Here is a 25,788-nt window from a genome sequence, read left to right on the forward strand (position 1 = left end):
CAATGAAATCTTTCTGTGAAACATTTTAATTTGTTCTACCTACGCATTTGGGGATTACACTTCATAATGAACTGATTACAAAACACTTGCTAAAGTACCTGTGGTACGCTAGTCAAGTCAACTTATTTATGAGCAGATTTAAAAACAAGCAAAGTGCCGTAGAACTAAAAGAATAAATCAATTGGACAAATTCAACAGCATAATACAGAAAACAGACAGATAAGAAAAAAAAAAACATTTCAGGACTCAGTCTGGTTTAAATCCCAAGGAGTAAAAAAGATGTCGGGTCAAGGTCCAAATTTGAAGAGGCAGACTGTTCTAAACCTTTAGTTGGAGCTGCAACAAAGCCCCGATCTCCTCTGTGCTTAATCTGCTTATAACCACAATCAGTACTGAACAAAAGTCTGGAGGCACCCATCATTTCTTTATATTTTGCTATTAAAATGAGAAAAAGGTGTAGGAATTTACCGAAACATTAGCAAACATACATGGAAATACATTATATAACACAAAAATGTTTCTAGTGTGAGCATTTTTAACCAGCTTGAAAGTCAAATTTTAGTATGCCTTCATTCTTAAAGACAACCTCAATTCTCTAAGGCCGGTTTCTTTAAGTAGTCTCCAAGCTTCCATGTCCCAAAGCACTTCTTTGGATGTTGGCTGCCTTTTGGTCCATTCTCTATCAAGATGATCCCACATTGCTCCAATAATACTGAGGTCCAGACTCTGGGAATTTTTCAGAAGGTATTGCAGGTACCTTCAGGTATTGAAGGTATCCAGATCCAAACCATGACAGTGCTTCCACCATGTTTTAGACATGGCTGTAGACATTCACTATTGTATCACTCAACTGACCTTCTCCATACATATTTAAGATGTTTTGAACCAAAAGTGTCAAATTTGGATTTCCATAAGACCTCTTTCCACAGATGTAAGTCCAAGTGTTGTGTAATTTGACATATTTTAGCTTTTTCCCCTCTTTCCTTTCCTTAGGAACAGCTCCTTGACCTTCTCATTGAGTCATTTCTCACAAGGTTTTAGTGAACAGTAGCTAGATCAACTGACGGAGTAACTGTGTCTCTATGAGGTCAGGACATGACTTTCAGAATCTATTTATCTGCTACAGACAATTTTGTTATTCTGCCACTTCGTTTGTCCATTTGTTTCCTCAGATTTATTAAGGACAGGTGCATGCTATGCTGAGCTGTGCCACTTTTTGAGCTAATGGATATTTGGGAATCACCTCATTGTGCACAAATATGGCTGTCAAACTCTCTTGTCTTTGGCAATTTTTGTAGATCCAGCTACAGAAATGGGATAAAATATGTGTTTTTCAGCATGCTAAAAAAATGGTTCATTGCTAAATTGTCTGTTATGTGTCGACAGAACACTGATTTATCCCTTGAGTTAGGAGCTGTTGTGCATAAAGGATTCATAGGTCAGCATTAAGTGGCTTAACAGAAATGGCCAGGAGTGAGGACTGCACTGAAACGGAGTGAAAAAGTAGCCAATGTCCAAAGGCTTCTTGAATGAGTGATGCACAGTATTGTACCTGTCGTAGTGAACACCCCAAAAACATTACTTATAGCTAATACTTTGTTTCAATCCATACAGTTATAATCTACCAAGCCACCTACATATTTTGGCAGATTCAAACTGTAAAATTAAAGAGGGTTTCATTTCAGCTTAGCCCTGCTGGCTCAGCACTTTCACCGGTGAGAGGAGGCGTTAAAGAGGGAAGGCAAATCTGTGCTGGCGTGAGTTACATGAGCTCTGATACTTAGTGTGGCTGAGGATTTGGATATAAGTAGGAGCAGAGTGATGCAGGTTAAACGGTGATGACTCTGGATGGATTTGTGACACAGCAAATAGCTGTTTATGTCCTCTTTAAACATCATTTTAAGATTTCAACTACTTTCATGGGTTGTACGTAAAATCTATCAGCACTCCCCGTGTTCCTCGGTTTTGGAATGAGGACATTTTAAAAGCATTTTTAACCTTAATATTTAAACCATATTACACCCACAATTTTGATGGCTGTAGAAATTGGAGCTCCTGGAGAAACCTCACGCAAATACAGTTGTGCAAACCTCATGTAGAAGCGTGATCGTAGACTGATTATTTGTCGTTCCTAGAGTTTTCAAAAACAGAATGGGAGGCAGAGCCGTTGGCTATCAGGCTATGGAACCAGCTCCCAGTTTGGATTTAGGAGACAGATTCCATCTCTACTTTTAAGATTAGGCTGAAACTTTTTCATCACTCATTGCTTTTCACTCTGTGTGTTCATACACCACTACTGTATATAATAACAAATGATCACTACATGTTACATTGTTGTATGCCACGTGTAATCTTGTAATCCTATTGGTTTCCACCGTTATACTAGAATTAGAAATACAATCAGTGTTATGATAAGATAAAGTGTTCAAATATTTTCATGTTTTTATTCTCTGTGGTTACTGCCGACCACACTCAAAACAAAACAAACAAACAAAAAAAACTTTAGTTAAAAATGTATGTGAAGTGGGTCATAGCTCCTAAGAAAGAGACTGTTTTACACTAAAATGTGGAACTCCTTTAACCAAAAGTCATCAAAAACCATACTCAAAAAATGAAATGAAATCTAACACAAAATAGTGTATTTTGGGAGGTTAATGACTCGAGTTGAGTCACTTCAGTGTTTTAGAATCAAAAACAGTTTCTTTGGAGTTACTTAACACAGCTGGGTGGAACCAGTTGACATCACTTTTTTAAGCAAATCGAGTAAATCCAAAACAACATCTTTTAGTGCACAGTATTCCATTAATATAACACATATGACTCAAGTAATTCTTAAAAACACTCATTTGTTCTATAATCCTTCTGTAATCTTTAAAATCAAAATTATTGAGATTTTCTTTTCCTTCTTTCCTTTTTTTGAGTTCTCAGTCAAAATATTCCTAAAATTTTACTCATTTTGATATGACTGTTTTCAGGCCTCCTTGACTTCTCACTGGACTTTTCTAAATTCTTATTAGTTTGTGCAGTACAGTCAACCAGCGACAAGAAAATGTAATGTGTGCTTGCTGTGCTTCACATATTACAAATATTACCTGTGAATAGTAATGGATCATGTGCCAGCTGGGTTACTAACTTACAAGTAACTATACAATAAACACACTAAATCTGTGTTGTTTTATATGTATAACAAAAACACAACTTTACTTAAAATCATTAAAAAACAGTTTAAATACTCTAACTATTAGAAGAGACACGGTGTAACGTGCCAGTTTGCCATATCAACTGTCGGCTGAATAAAGGCAGCTTCAACAGTTTCAACACTATGTCCTGTACTTTGGTTTGAGGCATCAGCAAGACAGGTGGCAGGAAGTTATTTCAATAATTGGTAGTAATATCATCAGCTCCCACTCCTGACACACTTAAACACAGACGCACACACACGCTGATAACTGCTCACAGGGTGTCAGTGTATCTCAGCATGCAGTTTGGATGTCTAAAATAGACCCCAGCACAGCTGGGGCTGCACGAATAGGACGAGGAGCAGATTACCAACTAGTTTCTGTTTGCAAATACTCATACCAAAGCTGTCTTATGTGGTTTTCATGCTCCATGTGCTGTCTCCCTGGACTGATTCATGCAGAACCATGCTTTAAGTTCCCTAGCAGAGATCAAGGGCAGATGGTGGCCCACTGATCAAGGGCAAAAGTTGGCATTCATTGTGTGCTTGAGAATGTTGCACCTGTCTAATAGTTATGCACATGCTTTTCATTTGATCTGCATGTGCTATTGTTGCAAGTTGCTGAAACTCTTACTGAGGCAATTAATTTACTTGCCATCTAATGAAGGAAGTGGAACTGACTTTTTTTTTTGCTGCCAGAGCATCAGATAGGGGGGCACATTGTAAACGAGCAACTGGCTGTCTAAAGGTAAATAATAATAATTTGTGCAAACCTAACGCATCTAGTTTAACCATAAAAAGATATTTTACAAAAATGTATCCATCTTGGGAAACAAAAGTTTAAGCCACAGCTTTGAAAATACATCTATGAACTGCTAAAAGTTACATAAATATTTAAGAAAATCTATTGCCTAAATTTGCTTCCTCCATTCATTCAAGCGATAAATTTTTTAAAAAGTCTGTTATTATCGCCTGTTGGAATATTTTTCATTTCCTGTTGAGAATTCCAGCATTCCCACTCTGCTTCTTAAAAGGAGCTTTTAATCACCGAGCTAAACATCTCATCGCTTTATTACTTTAACCCAGCGAGAGTGGGGTGAAAAAGTTTTTTAACACTTTACATTTTCCACTACAGATGTGGTATATTTTAGTGAGTGACTTCAACAAAGGAGACATTTTGTTTGAGTTCGAGAAATTACAATGGAACAATTAAAATAAATCTTGAGGTGAACTTCCATTAACCTCGGCTTGGTTTGGGTTTCAGCGCTCTGGTCCCCAAGGATGAAGGCCTTCATTTGATTTATATCATCCTCCCCTTTGCCTGAACTAAAAGAAGGGGAAATAGTTTCACCGAGAACTCGGCTGTGTAAAACCCCTCCCATTTTCTGATGGGTACTTTTTAGTCTGCTTCGAAACTTCCATTAGTTGTGCAGTAAATCTGAGATCATGGCTGTTTTGGGGTTTTTTCTCAGTTTTTTTGGTTGCTGTTTTGTTATTTTAATAAACCAAATAAAATAAGAATTTAGTTTAAATTTTAGGACTGGACTTTCTTTTCAATTTTGCTTTAAAAATACTATTTTTTAAGCTATAATATTTTCTTTGATTAATAATGGTCTGGTGTGAAAATGTAAAAACATGACATGACACGTAAAATTAAAAAAAAGGCTACAGAAACTAATCTCTAAACAATACAAAAACACAAAATACTTGCAGTAATTTAGTCTTCTTTATGACTTTTTGGAAACATGGAACTGTAAAGAGGCATTCTCATGGTTATTCCAGTTATTAGTCTTTATTTGTGGTGAATGTGTGAGGCACTTTCCAGTGTAGCTAGTAATGGGCTGACATGACCAAGATGTCTGTAGCAATTAATCACACTTATTAGGCATGATTAACTGCTCGCCAAGCTAGCTGTTAAAATGTTGAACACAGCTGCAGTCGTGTGTGAGCAAGCAGCAGGCTGATATCTTGGTATATCTCAAGGGAAAAATGCCATTAAATTCAGGGTATATAGGTGAGGACATGCAGGTATATGTTACAGTAATAAAGAATTTAGGATTAGAAGGTACAGCAGGAGCAGAAGAAGAATATTTTTTGCAATAACTATTGGTTTATCTCACAGAAATAATGTGAAAATATGAAAAATGGAAAATGAAAAATATTTGCCAGCACTTTCTTGTAAATCAGCGCTTAAGTCAGTGCTGCAAAACCAGTGACTCCAAGCTCACATGTACAGACTGGACATACTAATTGCTGATCAAGCAAGCCCCTGATTACCTGATAAAATGTAGTAGTATATAATAATAGTATAATAAAAGTAGTAAACACACAACGTTCCAGCTATTGAAGTAAAATCTGCAGGAACATGTCATGATGATTCTCTGCAAGAGAAGTTTAAAACAAATGTCAAACTGAGAAGTTAAAGTTTAAAAGTCTAAAGGGTAAATGTAAAATGAAGTTCATCTAGTCTTTTATATGTCTGTATCAGTATTTAAATCAACTGTGTTTATGTTTCGAAGGACACACTGATGTGGTCAGAGACAAGTCTTTTGGGAAGTTGGCTCCTGTGATTGCCGTCTGCTGATGTAAACTCTGTTCTGTCGGTTCATGTTTCAACCCAGAGGGCCAAAGAAGCAGGTCTGTGCCGAAACTTATAAACACTCGCATGCCGACCCACAGTGTGGAGGAGCGTACCTCTTCAAACACAAACATGGAACAACATGCACAGATCCAAACGCCTGTGAATGCACTCTTTATGTGCTGTAGAGTCACAAGGTCAGTTCATCGGAGTCAGTCACTAATTCTGAAGGCTGAACAATACATAAATTAGTGTGTTTCCATCAGACATTACAGTTTATTCAAACTGATTTTAAAAAAAAAAAACTTCACATACTGTTTTACCTTGCTTTAATTTTAATAATATTTCATATTTTAACAGTTCTAATATTGAGGATTTCCTTATGTAGCAATTTGCGATTTTAAGTATATGTTTTATGGGCTGTTTCCACCTACTGTGTATCAAAGTGCCAACACATTTGTAAGTTGTAGGGTTTTTCCCACCAGTCATGCATCTCTAACTTGACAGCTGATTCAAACATAGCATTCAAACATGAATTCCTTTTATTAATCTCTTATATCTGAACATTGTGTTGATCCAGAGCTTTGATCACTTTGAAAACTTTTCCAAAAAACCTTCCACATAATTTATCATTAATAATTCTTCCACGTCAACAGCGCTTTCTCTTTCTGCTTTAGCCAGAGTGTCACGTTATCACATGTAAGGCTTTGTTTAAGTTTTGTTTTTCCCAAGATAATGTTTGGGCATGTTTCTGTATTCCTCCATTTCTCCCTCTGTGTTTATCTAACTCTCTTCCTTTGTCATGCTGTGTGCACGTACAGTATGTGCGTGTGAATGAGTAAGGCACAGGTGCAGCTGAGGAGTATAGTGTAATGAGGTGCCCCACGGGCAGAGGATCGGGATTGTGTTTCAACACTTTCCGTCAAAGATGCAAATAAGGCAATGAATCAACATTTCCTGCAGTGCATCCCCTTTATCTTTGATCACCCTCCTGGCTTTTCTTTCACTGACACATGCAAATTTGCACACACATTTGCACCACTGCTACAAGCAATAATAATAACACTTCCAGAAAACTGATGCAGCTGCTACTGTTAATCAATAATTTCCTTTCTCATGAGGTGTTGTGCGTAGTTAAGTAAGTTAGATCTGCTGAGATCATGCAGAATCAACAGTAGTGAACTCTGCAGTTAAAAACAAAACAAAAAAAATAAGGCTGTCGAACATAAAATATATAGTGGGAGTGAACCCTTTTGCCTTCAACATGCCACCAGATTTTACTAGCTCAGCCTAGTTGTTGACATTTTTATTAGTCGTGGCCACTGTGGTTATCTTTTCGTAAATCAAGGCTATAAAGAAAAAAGAAAGCTCTGCATGGCTGCACAGCTCTGATTCAACAGGTGCAGCAAGTAGTAGTAAAAAAACAAAAAGTCATGATGCCAGATATTAAGTGAGCAAAAAATAAATAAAACAACCTGACAGTCAGGATCATCCTGCTGAAAGTGCAAAATAATTTGATTTTATTTTACTTTTAGAAGATACCACCTCTCTCATAGTTTTCCCTGGACCACTTAATATCTATCAACATTATCAAGATTGTGTTTTTAACAAACATCAGTTATCTCACCAAATATAAGGTTATGTTAATGATTTACCATTGGACAGTGGAGGAGTAGCTAAATCAAAATGTTTTGTGATGCAAACTAATTTGCATCATACTGAGCAAACAGGTATACTGGCTCAATGTCAACTTAAATTCTTCATATTGTATTAATTTGTCTTTTCTCAATACTGTTTTTTATTAATTGGCTCGTTCTTTCTAAAGTGTACGGTTTATTAACCAACATTTTCTTACTAATGATACCACAGTTACCACCGTTGCTCTTACTTCTGCATGTCTTTTGGCCATTCGCTACCCCTGCTACTTGTGTGTCACATGTGGTGTATGTGTGCTTGCATGACTTGTCATGTGAGAAAGAAAATACGCAGATATGATTTACAGTCTGCTCTTGGCTACTGAAACATGTGTCACGTACAACATGCCGCTCATACCCTAAAGTGTGGATATGTAGATACTGTTTAAGACACCTGATGGGAAACCATGCAAGGACTTTGTTATATCTTACTGCGTGGCAGACTCACAGACAGTGCCGTGTCTTTACTGTAAGTGAAAAAATATTTTGAAATGGCCCCGTAGCAAAGTTAGTTTGTGTAGTGGTTGGACTAATAGCCTGTCCTGTCCTGTTGTATTATTGTTGCTCCCTTCAGGGTTTAATGTGTGATGTGGACACAAAAATACTCCACAACATAGCTGCAGTCTCACTCAGTTGAGGAAAAAGAAAATAGCTTAATTTAAAGGATGCATTTTTGCATATTGGTGCATTTATTTGATTTACAGCTGATCCCTGAATGCTATGCATCTGATGCTTTTTGGAGGGAAGTAAGTGGACAGAGAGCAGAGGGAAATTTAGTGGCTTCAGCTTGGGTGCTTAAGCGCCTATCTCTCGTTTATCACAGGCAGTCCAGGCACAGCAGTCACAGAAAGTGTCTCTACTCACATTTAGCAACACAATTTACCTTTGCCACTTTGCATGCAGAGTCTATTTGTCACTTTAATCTGGGTGCTGTGCATTTATCTTTCTTCAGTCACTTTAATGCATATGGCGGTTGGCTGAGGCAGTGTGTCAACTCATGGCTGCATTAGGGCTCTAACGAGAATTAGAGGCAGATTTTTCACTAAGATACATGAGTTCACATTCACATTTGCACAAACTCACATACTGACCTCTCATAGACATGGAAACATATACAGTACATAAACTTGTGAGACACAGTAATAACTTTTATCAAATACATTCCTGGTGGAGAAGGGCAACATAGTACCTTTATGTTAATGTCACAGCAAAATACCTTCATATGCATAAATATCAACTTTTTTCCCAGACTGTTACATATGCATCATATACACACATATCTATTACAGCACACCAGATAATATAGGACATTTGAGGTCTGCTGTAAGCAGGAAGAAAATATTCAACTTAAAAATGTTTAAATGTCAGCATATTTTATTCAAAATTACAGTGTGATTATATTTACCTGCAAATACTTGGAGGTAGGTACACAAGAATAAGGGGATAACAAGTAAAATATGCAATGCACAAGTAATTTTAAGAAGTACGTGTATAACTTTAAGTATTGCAAAACTCCAGGTGTTTTACAGGAAAGGAGACTAATTGTTCTAGAACATCCATCTTGCACCTCAACATAATGAACATCAAGTAAAGTAATGCAATGTATGTAAAAAAAAAAAAAAAATAAGAATGTAAAAAGGCAAGATTAATTCACTCCATGATAGTTAGATAGTTGTGGACCATATCATGAAGTGTTACCAATAATTAAGCAAAGATTTCTGATTATTATTTCCTGCTTGTTGCATTTAAATGCTTGCATCAGTTTTAGCGAATGTGATTTTACAGATTAAGGCTTAAAATTAATTACAATATTTAATAACAATAACAAACCAAAAATTGGGAAAAAATAGATGGATAATAAAAATGAAGTGTTGTTACTTTGTAATGCAATAAAAAAATTCCATCTTCATCGAGGATGTGAAAAAATATCCACATATCAGTAAAATGCCAGATGTCATGATGTTAGATAAGATTTGAATAATACTAATATCTTTTGCCAAAACATATAAAATATTAACAGATTTCACATTTTTTTTAAAACAAATTTCAATCCTTAAAGTCCACCACCTTGTGTTCCAGAAGGATGTAAGGCCATCTGAATCCAGGTCAGCCTGCTCCACTGATAATGCTGTCTCCTTCTCTTTGATTTCCTGTCTGGGACAAGGAGTCATGGACCATTTTCGCCAGCCGTTCAGTCATATAAATCAACCAAGCCCAGACAGTGGGACTAACATTAGACAGCCCCTTTCCGCAAAGCGCCAGGAGTAGTTACAGCAGAAAAAATCATGTGACTTGGGGTTAAAGGATGCTGCTGTAAATTTGGTGAATCTGCCTCTCTTGGTTTATGAAAGTCACAAGGAAGCTAAAAGCAAGACAGTCATGGAAAAGAAAACATGCTTTCATTTATCTTTATTTCAGGGGTCAAATGCAAAGAAAGCACAATGTCAAAACTATAATTCTATTCTAACCATAATCTTTTTTTTTATCCTAGTATGTTTGTGCATTAATAGTTTGGATGCGTTCCTTCAAGTGTTGATTGATTTGTTCATCCTAGCCTCTATCAGCGGTCATTTTGGGCAGGTGCAGAAGTGGACCAGAGCAGCTGCTATGGAATCGAGGGAGAGAAAGAGAAGGCAAGAGAAGAGGAAAGAGAGAAGTTTCTTCTGACTTGCTGCCATGTCATGTAGTTCTCCCATAAATCTCTGTCCCATAGAGAGGAACAGGGAGAGAGAGGGGGGGTGAGAAAGCAGCTTGCGTTTGCATTTCATTCGCATGGCTTTCTCTCCATTCTGCCCTTCCTCCCCTCCCCTAGCGCTGTTTATTTTCAGCCCTCCACATACTCCGAAGGCCTGTGAAGTAATTATTTCATAAAGTTACACCTCTGCTGTCACAGATGACCACAGTTGGCCAGCACTTAAAAAGCCTGAGCTAATGATTAATGTTTGAAGGCAGGCAGCCAGGGAAAATCACGGCCTACCTCAATTTGTAGAAATGCCTTCTGCATGACAAATAGATGGAAGGGGCACCAAGGGCATCAGACGCAGAAAAACGTTACATATCCTGTTATTATCATATAAGGAAAATTTATTAATTGCCTTAGTTTTATATATAAATGTATCTTTTTTTCTGAGACTTATGCATTCACCTGCCCCGCAACATACTGAAGTAATAGCAGACCGTGAAAATGTTTCTCATTTTGGATGTGTGAACTTTTGGGATCTAAGAGTTTGTAGACGTTGAGACCTGTTCTTGATCTTTACTCTTTCCTGAAACTACAGCAGTGACTTCTGAAATAGTTTTTATAAGAATAAAAATGTTGCTTGTCCTATATCTCCAAGTTATGCTTTTGCTTGTCCTAAAATCAGCATGCCTCTTTGTTTACAATGCTGCATCTTTAACGTTCAGTAAAATCCCATCCTACACTTGTAGGCAGTTTAATTTGGCTCAGGCCAAGAGGATGGACAGAAAGCTTTAGATCATGGGTAATTTTTCTGTTTGCAAACATTTTCGTTTTGAGGAGTTAAGCAAATCTAGAACATCTCAAAAGTTCATAAAACATGGTTATGGTTTTCTTCCATTACTGAGCCGCATAGTGTAGGTTGAGTGTATTCTTACTATATTACCAGTAAATGAGCTTTTTAGGTCTTAAGAAAATATCTTTGAGAAATTGCTGATCTAGCTGATGGTATTTTCCAACACAACTGTCTTTGGGGATTAAAGAATGGTCAAAAGAGGGAAAGCATCCAGTGAGCCGCAGCTATCTGTGTTGGGTATCTTTTAAGCACTTACCTAAGTATTGTTGCTGACCATGTCCACCTCTTTATGACTACAGGGTTCCCATCTTCTGCAGCTGCTTCCAGCAGGATAATGTCACAAAGCTCAGATCATCTCAAACTGGTTTCTTGAACATGACAATGAGTTCACTACTCAAACGGGCTCCACAGTCACCAGATCTCAATCCAATAAAGCACCGTTGAGATGTGGTGGGATGGTAGATTTGCATCATGCAACTGCAGCAACTGGTGGTGCTGATGTCAATGTGAACCAAAATTTCTGAGGAATGTTCCCAGCATTCCAGCAGTTTCCTCATTATATATGACATAAACAATTAAGGCAGTTCTGAAGGCCAAAGGGAGTCCAAAGTGACAGATCTGGACTTTGTGAAACTGTCTTCTAGCAACTATCACTCAGGCTGATCAGGTTTCATGCACACTATATCTATAACGGGAGTACAAAAGGTTTTGCACATGATGAAGTGGTATTGTAAGTAGAGATTAAATACAAGTCCAGTTGAATGTATTTTAACACATCCTTCAATTTTTGCTGTTTTTGCTTTAAATGGATCCATATATCCATCAATTATTTGTGGGACAGGGAGAGAGACTATGGCTGAATGTCTGTGAGGTCTGATATAACAGTATGCATACATATAAATGCTGTAAAGATATATACATATATATATATACAGTAAACCTATACAGATGCACACACCATCAGACAACTATCTATCAGCAGTGCATGTCAGGATATGTTCAAGACCATAAAAGTATAGGGACACAAGGGCGTAGTCAAGCCTGTCATGATTTTCAGAAGTTATAAATAGAGGAAAAGCCAGTAAACATTTATGGAGTGGCCGTAAATCGCCTGCAGCGTAAACGTTTTACAATAAGTTGTGTTATCCTCGCAATGTCATTTGAATGCCCTTTAGTGGTGGGGCCATTACTCATCCAGACCCCTCTGTGGTTTCAACCCGTGCTGCCATTGGTCGGCTCCGGGGTCCTCCAATGAGAAAACTCGATTTGGGTGGGAGTAACATCCGCCAGGCCCTTGCTGTCCACTCAGTGACATCGTGATGCATAACCATTAATCTAGGGTTGAAGTGTGAAATGAAGGGGAAAGAAAATGTTATCATCTCTTAAAAATATCAGTGGGTGGGAGTGTTTGTGTGTTTGTGCAACAAACACATTGCTGTCACCACAGTGGATTACTTAATTTTTGTGCTGCGTGGAACTGATGAAAATGTAAAAGGAGCTCCGGCTCTGCAGAGATTAAAAGTGTCAAATGCATTTTATATACATAAGGATGGAGAACAGTGCATCATTTATGTTTTGATTGAAAATATGAGTTTTGTGTTGCTCAAATTTTAAGTGGGATTTAATGATAAATTGTATGACCCTTGATTTGAAATATTCTTCAATCCATACACTATGAAGTGAATTTAAAATTAGTATTGAGTGTAATATTTTATTGCTAGGTAAGTGAATAAGTAGGTAAACTATACATAAAAAGCACATTTAAACACAGTTCTGTACAAAATATGTATATTTTTAAATATGCACAGCACACACCACACAATGTGTTTTCTAAATCCTAGTTTCTAAACATGCTATGTGTTCAGTCAGCAGCAAAGCATGATGGGATTCTTCTTTAGCCTCTTTGCTGGTCCTGAGCAGTGATGGAGTGTGTTATGTTTTAAAAGCTAATTAGCGTCACTAGCAGTATCAGGAGCCATCAATCTCAGGCTCAGTAAATAACCAAAATGGACCAAATAACCGAGTTTGGCTGATGATAGTGGATGTAGCCTTTGTAACTAATGGTGGTCATTAACCTCTCAATGGCTAAATAATAGCATCTTAATTAATTTGATTCAAAGGGAAAGTTTGTAATAGAATTTAATTATATTAATGGGGGGGAGGCCACAAGGTGGACAACAAGAGAACTGGTAAACAAATACATGGACACAAACTCAGATGTGATTACATTCTTCGTGTCGTTTGCATGTGTGTGGCTATATGTGCAATTTTACCTGTGTTTGTGCATGTACATACACTCGCATGCAGACACAGCACTCTTTAAGTTTATGTCAAGCCTGGCTGGCAATTTGTCAGCATAGAGGCTTTAAGGAATTGTTAAAATGTACGAATATAATGTGGTCATTCATACAGACTTCAAAGTTGATGATAACTTTAAGTCAAACAACTTCACAAAGCCGATTGTCCCCCCTCAGCCCACATTTCCAACCTCTGTTAATTAAAAGCAATTTATAATCAGTCACAACATTTAAATGACTGACAGGTCATGTGACTGAAACTCATTGTTTTATTACACAGCAACCTTATGTCGAAAAAGACTTTTTTTTCTGAGAATTTTTTAAACATTTTGATTTGTTTTTTATTTGTAAATATAAGATTAGGTAAAAATAAATGAATAAAACTAGTAAATTAAGTACATAAAGATTGTGGCTTTGGTTAAATTACACCCTTTAATAATGTTATTAATGGCTTAAAGACATAGGTCACATGGATGGAGACATGGGTGCTCAAGTGCCCCCAAATTTGATCAGAGCACCTCTAAAAATAACTACTAAAAGTATTAATAATATCATATTCTAGTATTATTTTCTGGAATTATCTTCAAATGTTGTATTTTAATAACTTATCCATTGACCTGATAGAATGAAAACATGTTTTATGTCCTCTCTCTGTGCGCTCACACAGAAGCATGACTTGTCATCAATAATAAGACTTCTGATGCTGTGACAGAAAGAAGATAAAGAGGTAAATTTCATGACACAAATCAGTGATGCAGATTTAAAACACACTTTAACTGAAATGCAGCAAAAGTTCAAACTGTTCTGATAATGCGGGGACAATGCTGTGACTTATTAAGTGTCTGCTAATTTTTATTTGTTCTCTAAAAACAGTCAAAAACATTAGCTAATGTAGCTAAAATAACTAGAGATTAGTTATTTTTAACCACTTGTCTGCTGGTATATTGTGAGTTGCCAGCCAAGGAGCTGATGTGCTTTATTATTTTAGTTTTTGTTTACAGTACGGCTATGGATCCAGGTGACAGCAAGTCACCTGGACCAGCAGCAGTCTGTATTCAGTTTGAATATTGCTATAAACTGATATAGCTCAGTTTGTGACTTAGATGTGTATCTTCTGTACAGCAAGGGGTTAACTCCTCTGGTTTCAGACTGTATTCGAGTGGAAACGAATATTACCCCACTTCTTGCTTCATTTTTAACCTCTGTATAAAATGCTCGTAATGACTATGGTCTCAATTGCTAGTTTAAAGTATTCTTCAATAGATCATTATGTTCATTTTGGAAATCTTGGTCTCGTTTAGAGTACAGTAGATTAAAAAAAACAAGGCACGCTGTGTGGCTACATTGTGATCATATGGTAAGTCATTACCATATGAATGTGAATAGTGTCCTTAGGTTTTCATTCAGATCATCCCATCTCTAACACATGGAGCAGGATGATGACTCTGAAAATGAAAGACTTCAATCTTCATAGTGGAGTTTCAGAAATGAATGTGTGATTTCAGAGTAGACAGATTCATCCTAAATATGTGCGTTTTGTTTAAGCCTTTTGTTTAAGCCTTTTCAAGCACAAGTTAACCATTGTTTCCAACAATTTCCAATGTAATACAGGCGTTAAAGCACAACAGGCTCTTTGTGTAGTCTGTCATGTGTCACATAAACGAGTATGACTGTAAAATAAAATAATAAATCACAGTTTGGATTTTATCAAGTAAAACATTTTTGTAGCCTGAAAACACCACAGTCTTCCTCCGTCTTCAATTTTGCTTTGGTTTTTTTTTGGGGTGGAAATGGCAACTTTTGTGCAATTATTGTAAAATAGGCCTCATTGCTGAAAGCCTACGCATGGCTCTCACACTCTCTGCATTCCCTTATCCCTGTTCACCCAGGGCACATAAAGCACAATCAGACATTTTCATTCCTGTTTAGGTGATGCTTCTATTCGAGGTGATTTGCTGTAACAGTCACAGTGGATTAAAGCCTATCTACAAGCAGAAAATTTTACGACCACCGCCTGCTGTGGTTTACTATTCCTGTCGCTCTGCTGCCGAACAGATAAAATGTCCTAATTCAGTAAATTCAGCCTCAGTCCACACATACTAAACCTTACAGATCCTGATTAACTTTCTATATCTGCGGCTGTTTCGCTCTCCTTTTACTCTTTTTTATACCCTCTTCATCTTCTTTCGTCTAATTCTACTTTTCCCTGCTTATAGCCCTCCTCTCCTCTCTTTTAACCTCCTCTTTCTCCTCCTCATCCTCTCCTTCTTCTGATATAAGTACAGCCAGATCTATTACCAAGCCCTGCGGATATACTGAGACAAAATGAGAGACTTTGATTTTCTAATACCATTAGACTATATATAAGTGAGTGTGCGTGCATGTGTGTGTGTGTGTGTGTGTGTGTGTTTGGGTGGGGGAGTGTGGAGAGCCGATGGAGGACTCAATAAGAGAAGAAGAGCTGAGATTTATTAGTGGGACACAAGTCCAAAATCAATCAGGTGATTGAATCAGGATATTATTGGTCGTAAATTAGAGTTGTTTATGTCAGAAAGGGGAAGGAGGAGAGTGGAGGAAGAGGCTGAGTGCGGAACAAGCAACAGCAAGGTAAGCTAGTTGGTGAGCTTATCTGATTCTTTATGTCATGACCAATACATGGCCCCAGTCGTTAGCCTCGCTGGAATGCCTTTTTCAGCAATACAGTCTCTTATAGTCTATGAGAAGTATAGGATGCACTTTCTTATCCTAGTTCATTTTATTTTCGATGTTAACATTAATCCTTGTCTAAATATGTAATGAAAAAAATTAATTAATAAATAAATAAATGTGAACTAAACTCAGTATATGGATAGCTAAATGATACAAAGACTAAATGAGCCTAAATATTATTGAAAAAAGGACATTTCAAGTACCACAAGCTGGTTTTACCTGTTTTTAGAACACAAACACCATTCTTGGAAATTTATAGCATCTCTGGCTAATAATACAATCAATATTAAAACATAGCAATATTCTTATTATTCTATAAACCATGTCTCACCCAGCTCAAAAATGTACAGATCAATAAAACACATTTCAGCTATCTAAATTATACAATCATAGCATTTCAAGAATATAGATAGTTCAAAAGATATATCTGGTTTATTCACCTCAGATCACTTAAAGCCTCCATGCAAGTCAAAATTCTATTAGAAGGTATTTTGTGATATGGTAAAAAGTCAACGTGGCCAAAACACAGAGTGTAATGAGTTGAGAGCGTTGGTTTTGGTGAACACAGATTGAAGCATGTCAAAGTGTACACATAATATACTCTATAAGGAGCTTGCCTAGCTTTGAAGTTTTGTTAGTCAAGTGAGACTATGTTCCCATGAAAAAGAGAAATGCCCAGGACTCCCAACACAGTTCACAGTTGAAACAACATCTAATAAAAAAGAAGAGCGGTGATATAAAGATAAGGCCTCGTAAATATAAACGGGCCAAGAGGCTGATAAAGACAGAGAGAGAGAGAGAGAGAGATGGAGGCTGAACCTGAGAGGAGCACATAATAACATGGGGACCCTGCAGAAGAGATGAATGTCCAAACAGGAAAGCTGGCTTTCCACCTGGAATTAACATGAATCCAGATTGTGTCTGGATCTGATGTACTTTAGGTAGAATATATTTAAACCTGGCTTTTTAACATATACACTAACACATGATTTTGTTTCCCTCACCAAAACACAGATTATGCGATCACTTCCTCGCACAATATTAAAACTACATGCTTCCTGACTGAATAATTGTGATACATGATACATAATCATGTAAACATGTTTCCCTACAGCTGGAACAAACTGATCCGCATGTACACAAATTGTATTCGTTTCAGGCGAGCATATCTGTTTGGATTATCGTTTGTGTATTTGTATCTACTCATGATCACAATTCAGCGATCTTTTACTCATTTGACTCTGTAAAAGACACACAGCAACAAAAAAAGGGAGCCTAAACACACTGATTTAGAATAAGCCTAAATTTATCCAGTTTATTTACTTTTTCCAAATATTTGCTTCAGTGTCCGGTGATGTTAAGTCCAACCTGTGACTGCTATTAGCACTATTATGAAACAAAGCAGAAACAAGTAGAGCTGTCTTAATAAGTGAAGGTGTCAGCTTGAGTGGGAATTCACCTCAAAAACACATATGCTTGTTTAAATAAAGAGTTGGTTGCACTGCAGTAGTATTACAGAAATCCAAACCAGTAAAAATCTGGCTGTCATTATTTTACCTGTTCATATCCAAAGTTGCCTTCTGTGCATCGTACACATGTTTAATCTCTAAACTTTCTGACACTTTTTTAGTGAATTTACTTGCAAACCCTGCCATCTGGTACTCACATATAACATCCACAGTGTTTGTCCTTGAACCAGCTCTGGGTCTCATTTAGAAATTCCCATGTCAGCATCTCCCAGATGTTGGGAAAAAAAAATCATCTTTCTCTTCATCATTACAGCAAAACATTTCTTCAATAGCTTTTGAACCCTTGTATGCTTTTCCATTTTTCCTAATCCACTTTCTCTGTCCTTCCCCGGACTTCCTGTTAAGTCTTTACTTTTTCTAATGTTTCCTTGTTTTCCTCTACCACATCATCATGTTTTTCAGCATTGAAATCCACCATTTCTACTCCCCCGCAGTTCCTGTTTTTGTAAGCACGCCTGGTCATTTGATGGCCAGATGTTTCAATAAAAATATCATGTCAAATTTTCAAAAACAAGCAGGTTACAAATGAAAGTAGACTTTTGTTCCCTGGGATGTTATATGTGCTGGGACTTAACTTTAGGTTATCTTCACATTTTACAGATCAACACTTCACATGCATTTTAGGATAGAATAGAATAGAATAGCACTTAACTGTCATTGTACACATATAATGAAATTATGCACACCAACTGTGCAGGAATAAAATATAAATAATAAGACAGCCACATCAATCAACCACAACATTAAATCCACTGACAGGTGAAGTGATTTACACTAATTATACAGTTACACTGCACCTGTGAGGAGGTGGGATATATTAATCAAAAAATCAAATGTCTTGGAAGTATGAAAAGTAAACATAATGATCAAAGCAATTTTGGAAATGATAAAACTGGGATAGCTTTGGGACTTAATTAGAACAACTCCAAGTTCAACATTTAATCTCAAAGTTCAGCCAGGTTTAAATCCATATTTGATGGCTAACAGTTATTTCACCTGTTACTGAATTTCACTGAATTTCAGTAGTCCATCCAATGTGGAGCTCACAGAGCAGCTTCTGTAGCACGAAGTCCTTAACACCTTAGTGCGGGCAGTTAATGTGTCTTATTGCATGTGGGGATGAAAAGCTATCAAACAGTCTGAGTATCTGTGCCAACCACAGACCATTGTTTAAAAAAATGAAGAGAAATGAAGGACAATGGAGTTTTCTGTGTGTCTTTTACCTCGTGTGGTCAGCCAAGGTGTGTGCGTGTGTGTGTGTGTGTGTGTGTGTGTGTGTGTGTGTGTGTGTGTGTAGGTGTGTGTGTGTGTGTGTGTTGTTACCTGGGGAATAGATAGCAGGATGCACTTTGAAAGAAGACAAGTTGACAGAGGCAGCGTGATGCTCTGAGTGATGTTCTGCTAGAAGACCTAAGGTCCTTGCTCTCTTGTCAATCTTACTTTATTGTTCCTAATGACACACACTACTTCACTGTAATTATATGAATTGAATCCTTCAAAAAAAGGAAAGACTGCACACTACAGCACTCCAAAAGTTTTTCAGAAATAGTTTGAGGAGCATGAAAACAAAGTTTACAGTGTTTAACTGTCTTCCAAATCCTCCAGATCTCAATCTAATTGAACATTTGTGTAAATATTAATGATAAGCAGCCAATTTTCATCCTCAAGGCATGAACTGTATTTTAGTGTGTAAGCCTTTATAAGTATGTTTTGGTGTCTAAACTTACTCAGCGAGTAAAAGCAGTGAAAAGTGAAAGCTAGACAAATCAGTCAATGAAACCAAAGAATAGTACCAAACACTAAGCTTTGTACATGAACCACAGTCTTCTCATGTGTTATTTATAAGAAGTGATCTGACATTTTTTTAAGTTTTAGATGGCTTAATAATATGTTACTGAAAAGTTCTGACATTCCTTTTTTTCCTCTTCCTTCTTTCTTCTCCATAGCCTCATCTCACCCCGGGTCCTTAGTGCCTTCCATTCTCCCACAGTCTCTCCTCCCCCCTCATATCCCCCTCTGTCTCTTCTTTACTCTTTTCTTTCCTTGTCTGTTTTTGTGATCCACTTCTTTTCCCCTCCCTTCTTCATTTCCCCGCTCCCTTTTTTTACCCTCCCTCTTTCTCCATCTGTAACCAGGCTTTATCAGTCACAGTAGGGTTATTTGTCTATCAGTTACAAGGGCGAGTCTTTGCCAAGAATGAGATAACAGTGGATGAAACCATGTGGTGGTCCTCTTTCCCTCTGACTCTCTCATCTTCCACTCTGCTTTGTCTGTTCTCTCTCCTTTAGCCTTCCTTATCTGGCCCCATTTCCTCTGTCTTCATCTTTGCTCCCTTTCCCCCTGTTTGCAACAGTACACGCACATCCATACACACACACATGGACACGCACATATTCTCCTCCCTCCTTCTCCCCTCTGTCTTCTGTTTGTGTTCATTAGCCCAGTGCAGCAGGCATGGATCTGGTTGAGGCCTGAACAGGAGAACACTGCTCTGGCATAGAGCCTGGCATTGAGTGTGAGCCTCTGTTACGCACATACAAGCGCACAAAAAAACGTGCACATATACTCGAGACATGCACGTGCAGGTTTTGAAGCTAGAGACACTCCAGCACATACACGGAAAAGAAACTCAGCCAGAAACACAAACATGCATGTAAGTACAGACACGTATGTGCAGACTTAAAACCTCCTTCGAAACTCGCATGCACACACACATACACACTTACACACATACAGGCCTCTCATCCATCCATCTTAGCCCCTTGATTAGATTAGGCATTATTAATGGAGGGCCTGTGAGCCGAGCAGACAGCGGGGTCACACTGAGTTTAATTCCATTCTCAGATAACTTCATTTGGCCTGATGCGATTGTTATTGCCCCGGTGCTAGATGTTTATAGGAAACAATAGCCCCCATAACACATCCAGACATCCTATTTAAAGAGGGTCAGCCAGGGGCACTGGATACAGCAGCTCTTCTTCCTGCCACGCTGAGTCCGGTGTTGTGGCTGATTTAAGGGGTTGGCCATTTCCCATGCCAAGGAAAAAGAGGATTAACAGGCATATTGAAATGTATTACCTTTGCCGCGTAAGCATAAGCACCATAAATGCGCGCTTCTATGGCGTATGGATAGGCAAGCGAAAGAAAGGGAAGCGGTGCTGGAATTTTGCGATAATCCTCGGTATGGCTTTCAGCAGGCAGTAAATCTAGTTTTTATTGGTTTGTCACAGGGAGTTCTCTTACAAAGAATAAACATTAAGCATAGATGGCACAAATTTATTATGTGCAGTCGTCGACAGGGCGAATAAAGCTGTCGAAGGGGAGGCGACAGAGAGAAAAAGGGGAGATTGATATGCACGCTGCATCAGAGCAGAGAATGCAATTAAACTGGAAGTGTCGGATTTTCGTTCTGAGCAGCACATACATAGATAGAAGCCATGCTCATCCAAGTGTGGGAAAAGATGATAAAACATACTCACTCTTTGGAAATCTAGTATTAGCAACCACACCGCTTGACCGCAGTTTTGAAGGGAGATGTACGGTGTCCTCAAAAACATCCAAAGGCAAAACCGACTTGTCTAGCTTACTGCTGAAAATTGACTTCCACCCATTTAAGGCGAATGAGGGAAAGAAGTGGACATCAAATGAACCGCTCTCTTTATTTCAAAACACAGACCACATTAATGGGAGCCGGGTTTCATGTTGAAACATTACAGCCTGCGGAGCGCCATTCGTTGGTTTTCATTTAGAAATTTTTACACCATGTCACGTTAATGTTACAGCCACCGACTTTTCAGTCATCACCTCATCGCGGCTGAGGTAATGCCTTTTAGTATGAAACCAGGGGGTTGCAGAAAAAGAGCGAAAACAATGAAAAAAGACTGGAAGCTTTCCAGGAGCTGTTAGAACAAAGCTTATCATGTATCATATTGCTGCTCCATATTCCTGTTAGTGTTAGCATGCTGCTGATGGACTGTCCTGTGCGGGTGGGTTGGTCAGTGCTGCAGCCAGAATGGAGGCCCCCACAGATCCAGTTTCCCTGTGATGGATGGCTTTGGCTGGAAACTCGGTGGAGCTATGACCCTGTTGATTGCATGCATGTTTCATGGGGTGATGCTGTGGATTGTGGCTACAGCTCCCCTCTCACCCAAACCTACAGAGTCTACACTGGGCTTCCTCTGATTCCTTGATACTATCACAAATGCCTTAATGGCCAAGTGTAATAAATCTGCTGGAATTCCTACTCACCTTCACGGCACATACTAACATAATACCTTAATTATGATAATTTTGTTTTGTTAATTGTTTGCTTGATTAAGAAGGACTAAACAAGATGAGGTTCTATTGTTTGATATGTGAGTATATGTAAGGTTTTCCACTTATAGATTAGACTTGGATAATTAGCATGTTTTTGTACAAACTAACGGAAAAGAAAAACCTGTTTTCCTTTCTCTGATATCAAGACTGCATTACAAGTCACCAAGGAATGCAATTATCAAAACCACAGATCCCTTAGGAGGATCACATTTCCTTTATTTCATTAATGGCCATGTTTGACTGACTTTTTAAATAGGCTTAAATAGCACAATAAGGAGGCTATGAGGGTAGAGGCTAGAATGGTTTGTTGTTCTTTGATATCCTAAACAGGTGCAAGTAAATAAGCCCACTTTAGCTCCTTCTGCATTTGTACATGATTAAAATAAAGTGATTCTGGCTCTGAGATCCATGTGGTGGTACAGAAGGGAGAAAGGGAGTTCTAGTTTCTCCTCACACCTGGTGCTAGCTAGCAGCAGTGCCCAACCCTTCAAGCACTGCAGGAAAGCCGACTCACCGTGGACCGTACAAGCTGTTGGAAAACCCTAGGTGGCCATAATGAGAACGCAGTGTAATGTATCACACTGCTGGTGCTATTGGAACTGGAGGCGTGCTGGGCTTGCGGCAGACGGGAAGAAAGTTAATCACTGACTTAAGGGCTATTCTCAAAAGTTTTTCGTCCAATTTAAAAATGGAGGGAAACTTAACGGGGGCAAAACATTTTTTCCACTGTGGCTTGAAAGGTTTTCCGTTAAATTATTATCAGAATCAAAATTTAAATGAGCAGATGAATCCTGAAAACTCAACTAGTTTGTGCACTGATACACTGATACTTCGGTTCATCCTTTAGCTCGATGTAAAAAAATATTTCGTATGTATTTTTTTTTTGTCACTTAATGTGCATTTTAACATTATATCAGTATAGTATTTCACTTACACTCCATATAAGTCCAGTTGTAGTCAACTTACAACTTTACTTTCAAGAGAAAAACAAAACTAGGTCTGTCCATCAATTCATTTTCCCAGTTCAGGGTCATTGGCAGGCTGGAGCTTATACTGGAGCATACCCTTGACAGGTCTATCACTCGACTAAGCGCATAAACAAAAGTTAGATTGTTTGCATACTTTATAACATTAGAGTTTGTGTGGTATAAGATCACTCACAAGCTAGTCTGTATTGTTGTTTGATACTGTCTACTTTCTACGTGCAGTATGCCGTAATTGATGGTTGTATTCCAATCACGGGCCGTAAAGCTGTCATCATCAGTCTGGGCTGCCAGAGGTCGCTTCCTCACTTCTCCCTCTGTACAGCCTGTGGTTTGTGTGCAAAACAAACAGCCGATAACAACTAACCTTTGATAAAGGAGTGGTATTTTAAACTGAGAGGGAAGTCGATAATGACTCTTTCTAGGTTTATGGAATGATAGGTTACAGTGTGTGTACACTGTGGGGAGTGGGAGATGATCTCAACATGGCACTGATTACCAGTAGAGAATGAGGACCCTGTTTGATTAGTGTGTGTGAGAACAGAGAGAGAAATGTCTTCATGTTCAAGGTAAGGCTTTTATTCAGTGACTACACAGCACTGTGGAGACAGGTCTGGCTGTGTAAGGCTATTCAGCCTCTAAATCACTTGGCAAGCGTGCATGTCTTGTGAGTGTGCATGCCTGTGTTGTAGTTATATTCCATATTTGTATTTATGTGCTATATAAATGTGAATAAAGTTTATAATGTGCGTGCTGTAGTGCATGCCTGTGTCTGTGTGCATGAACTGTATATAACTGTGCATGTTTGTGTGTATAAGTGTTAGAGTGAGAAGCCTAATGCCTCTGTATTCATGGAGCTGAGGAGGAGCATCAGCCTAAGTGGCAGGAATGGTACATAATGGAGTGGCCATGCTGAGGTGAATAATTCATACCTGGATGGGAGCTCAGATGAGGATATCAAACATTTTTATATATTCACATATTGCATGGCAGATGAAGGCTAAAATATGCTAGAGTGCTTTATTAGCTGCAAATCTATGTCACTAAAAGGCCTTTGTTTCTGTGAGATTAAAGGAGAGTTTGGTAGGATACTGAATACTTCTTTTCATCTTTTTTTAATCTTATACAGCTATGCACGGCCACTTGACCATATAACATATGATGCTTCTAAATTAGAATATGATCTAGACATTTTTTAAACTTAAAATAATTACTTTTGCCATTCCAGAAATATGAGCTCGGACTGTTGCTGAATGGTAGCTTTGGTCAGCATGTTATGTTTGCAGTTTTACAGATAGGTTTCCAAAATCCATGTGTTCATACAACACTTTGCATTTAATCATTAGTTATTATTAATCTCTGGCTCTCTTCCACAGCTTGCCTTTTGTCCCGTTTCCCTCGCCTCATCCTGAACCAGTCTCCGTAGATGAGTGCCCCTCCCTGATCATGGTTCTACCGTCCTGTTAAAAGGGTGCTTTTTCTTCCCCCTGTCGCTAAGTGCTTGTTTCCAGGCTGTAATCTGATTGTTGGGATTTTCTGTTAACGTAGGGTCTTTACCCCAAAATATAAATTGGCTTCAGGTGACGTTGTGATAAATACAACTGAATAGTCACACAAATGTACAAATTTATACAAAACTTATTGGATTAAAAAGGTTCCTGTTTGTTATTTGAAATTCTACAATTTCAAATCTACAAATTTTACTGTTATTCGTATTGATTTGAATGGTACGGAAGCTTATTAGCAAATATAAATTTTGAGATAATGACCTTAAATTCTGTTTTGTTTTTCAGTGGCAGAAACAATTTTTCATTATAGACAAACTGCTGAGGTGGACATAATGACATTACAATGAGAAACGCAGAAGACCCTTGCTGTCCACAGTTAGTGGACTTTCAATGCCTTTCTGATTCTGCCATTCTCGTACTCTAGTAGTTTTTATTGCTTAACTTAAACTGACCAGCAAGCACTTAGAATGATGTTTTTAAAGTTGATTTTCAGATTGTCCATCTCTGTGTTTTGTCCTTGCGTAAGACATCTAAACACTTAACTTGCTCTTTGCAGCTCTGACCCCTCCAATTTAATGTGTTTATGTCTATCTGATGGGTATGTGGACAAACAAATTCCTAATTACCCACTGTGGAATAAGGTGATCAAGTGCTCTAAGAAAATCTTCACGTACACTTTAAGAATCTTTATAGGGACATGTAATGTGCAAATCCATTGCTTTGGAATGGAGGAAAAACAGCATTAGCCCAGAATGAGAAGGCATGAATATTGCATCAGAGCTTTGTTATGCTCAGCCTCTCGACTCTCTTAATGGTGCACTTTACCAACTAGCTATATCCATTAAATGAGTGTGCTTAATGTGAGTGTGTGCGTATGTGTGTGCTCGGGGAAAATGTGTGTGTATGTGCATGTGTGTTGGGACCCTTTACTTATAAGTAATGTGGCATTTGCTTTCGCACTGCTTCAGTCTTATGAACACATTTGTGTACTTGGCTTGTGTGAAACCGATGCAATCTGTCCAAAAATGATGTTATAGCAAATTTTTAAACCTTAAACAAATTATCTTAAAACTTTATGGCTTCTATTGAATTCAGCAAAACTACAAATGCACCAAAAAAACACCAGAGAACCTGAGAAGGAAATGTTACATTTCAAGTCACCTGTGTGAAACGACACACAGTGAGCATCGACTGGACCTGCGAACGATCAATAAGATAATTCCCACCGCTTATCTTCTGTGATAACAGTGATGCCTGTTTGTTTAACTTCTACAGTGACCTCTCCAATGTTGCTTCTCCTTTTTTTCCCCCCTTAAACTCTTTCCCTGTGATCAAGGTTGGGAAACTCAATACCCCCAGTGCACTCTGTTTTCACCTGGTCGTCACGGTAACCCAAAAACACAGGGCGGTCATGAATGAAATTCCTGTGTGTCATCAATCACTGGCCAACAAAGACAGGATT

General features: G+C 38.1%; 1 long non-coding RNA gene across 2 annotated transcripts in view; it reads left to right on the plus strand.

Annotated features, from left to right (window-relative positions):
- Window positions 1-25,788, plus strand: part of LOC120443300 — a 48,257-nt gene that overhangs the window by 19,394 nt on the left and 3,075 nt on the right. The gene's annotated exons all lie outside the window — the stretch shown is intronic.

The sequence above is a fragment of the Oreochromis aureus genome, linkage group 13 (assembly GCF_013358895.1).
Source record: "Oreochromis aureus strain Israel breed Guangdong linkage group 13, ZZ_aureus, whole genome shotgun sequence".
Lineage (NCBI taxonomy): Eukaryota > Metazoa > Chordata > Actinopteri > Cichliformes > Cichlidae > Oreochromis > Oreochromis aureus.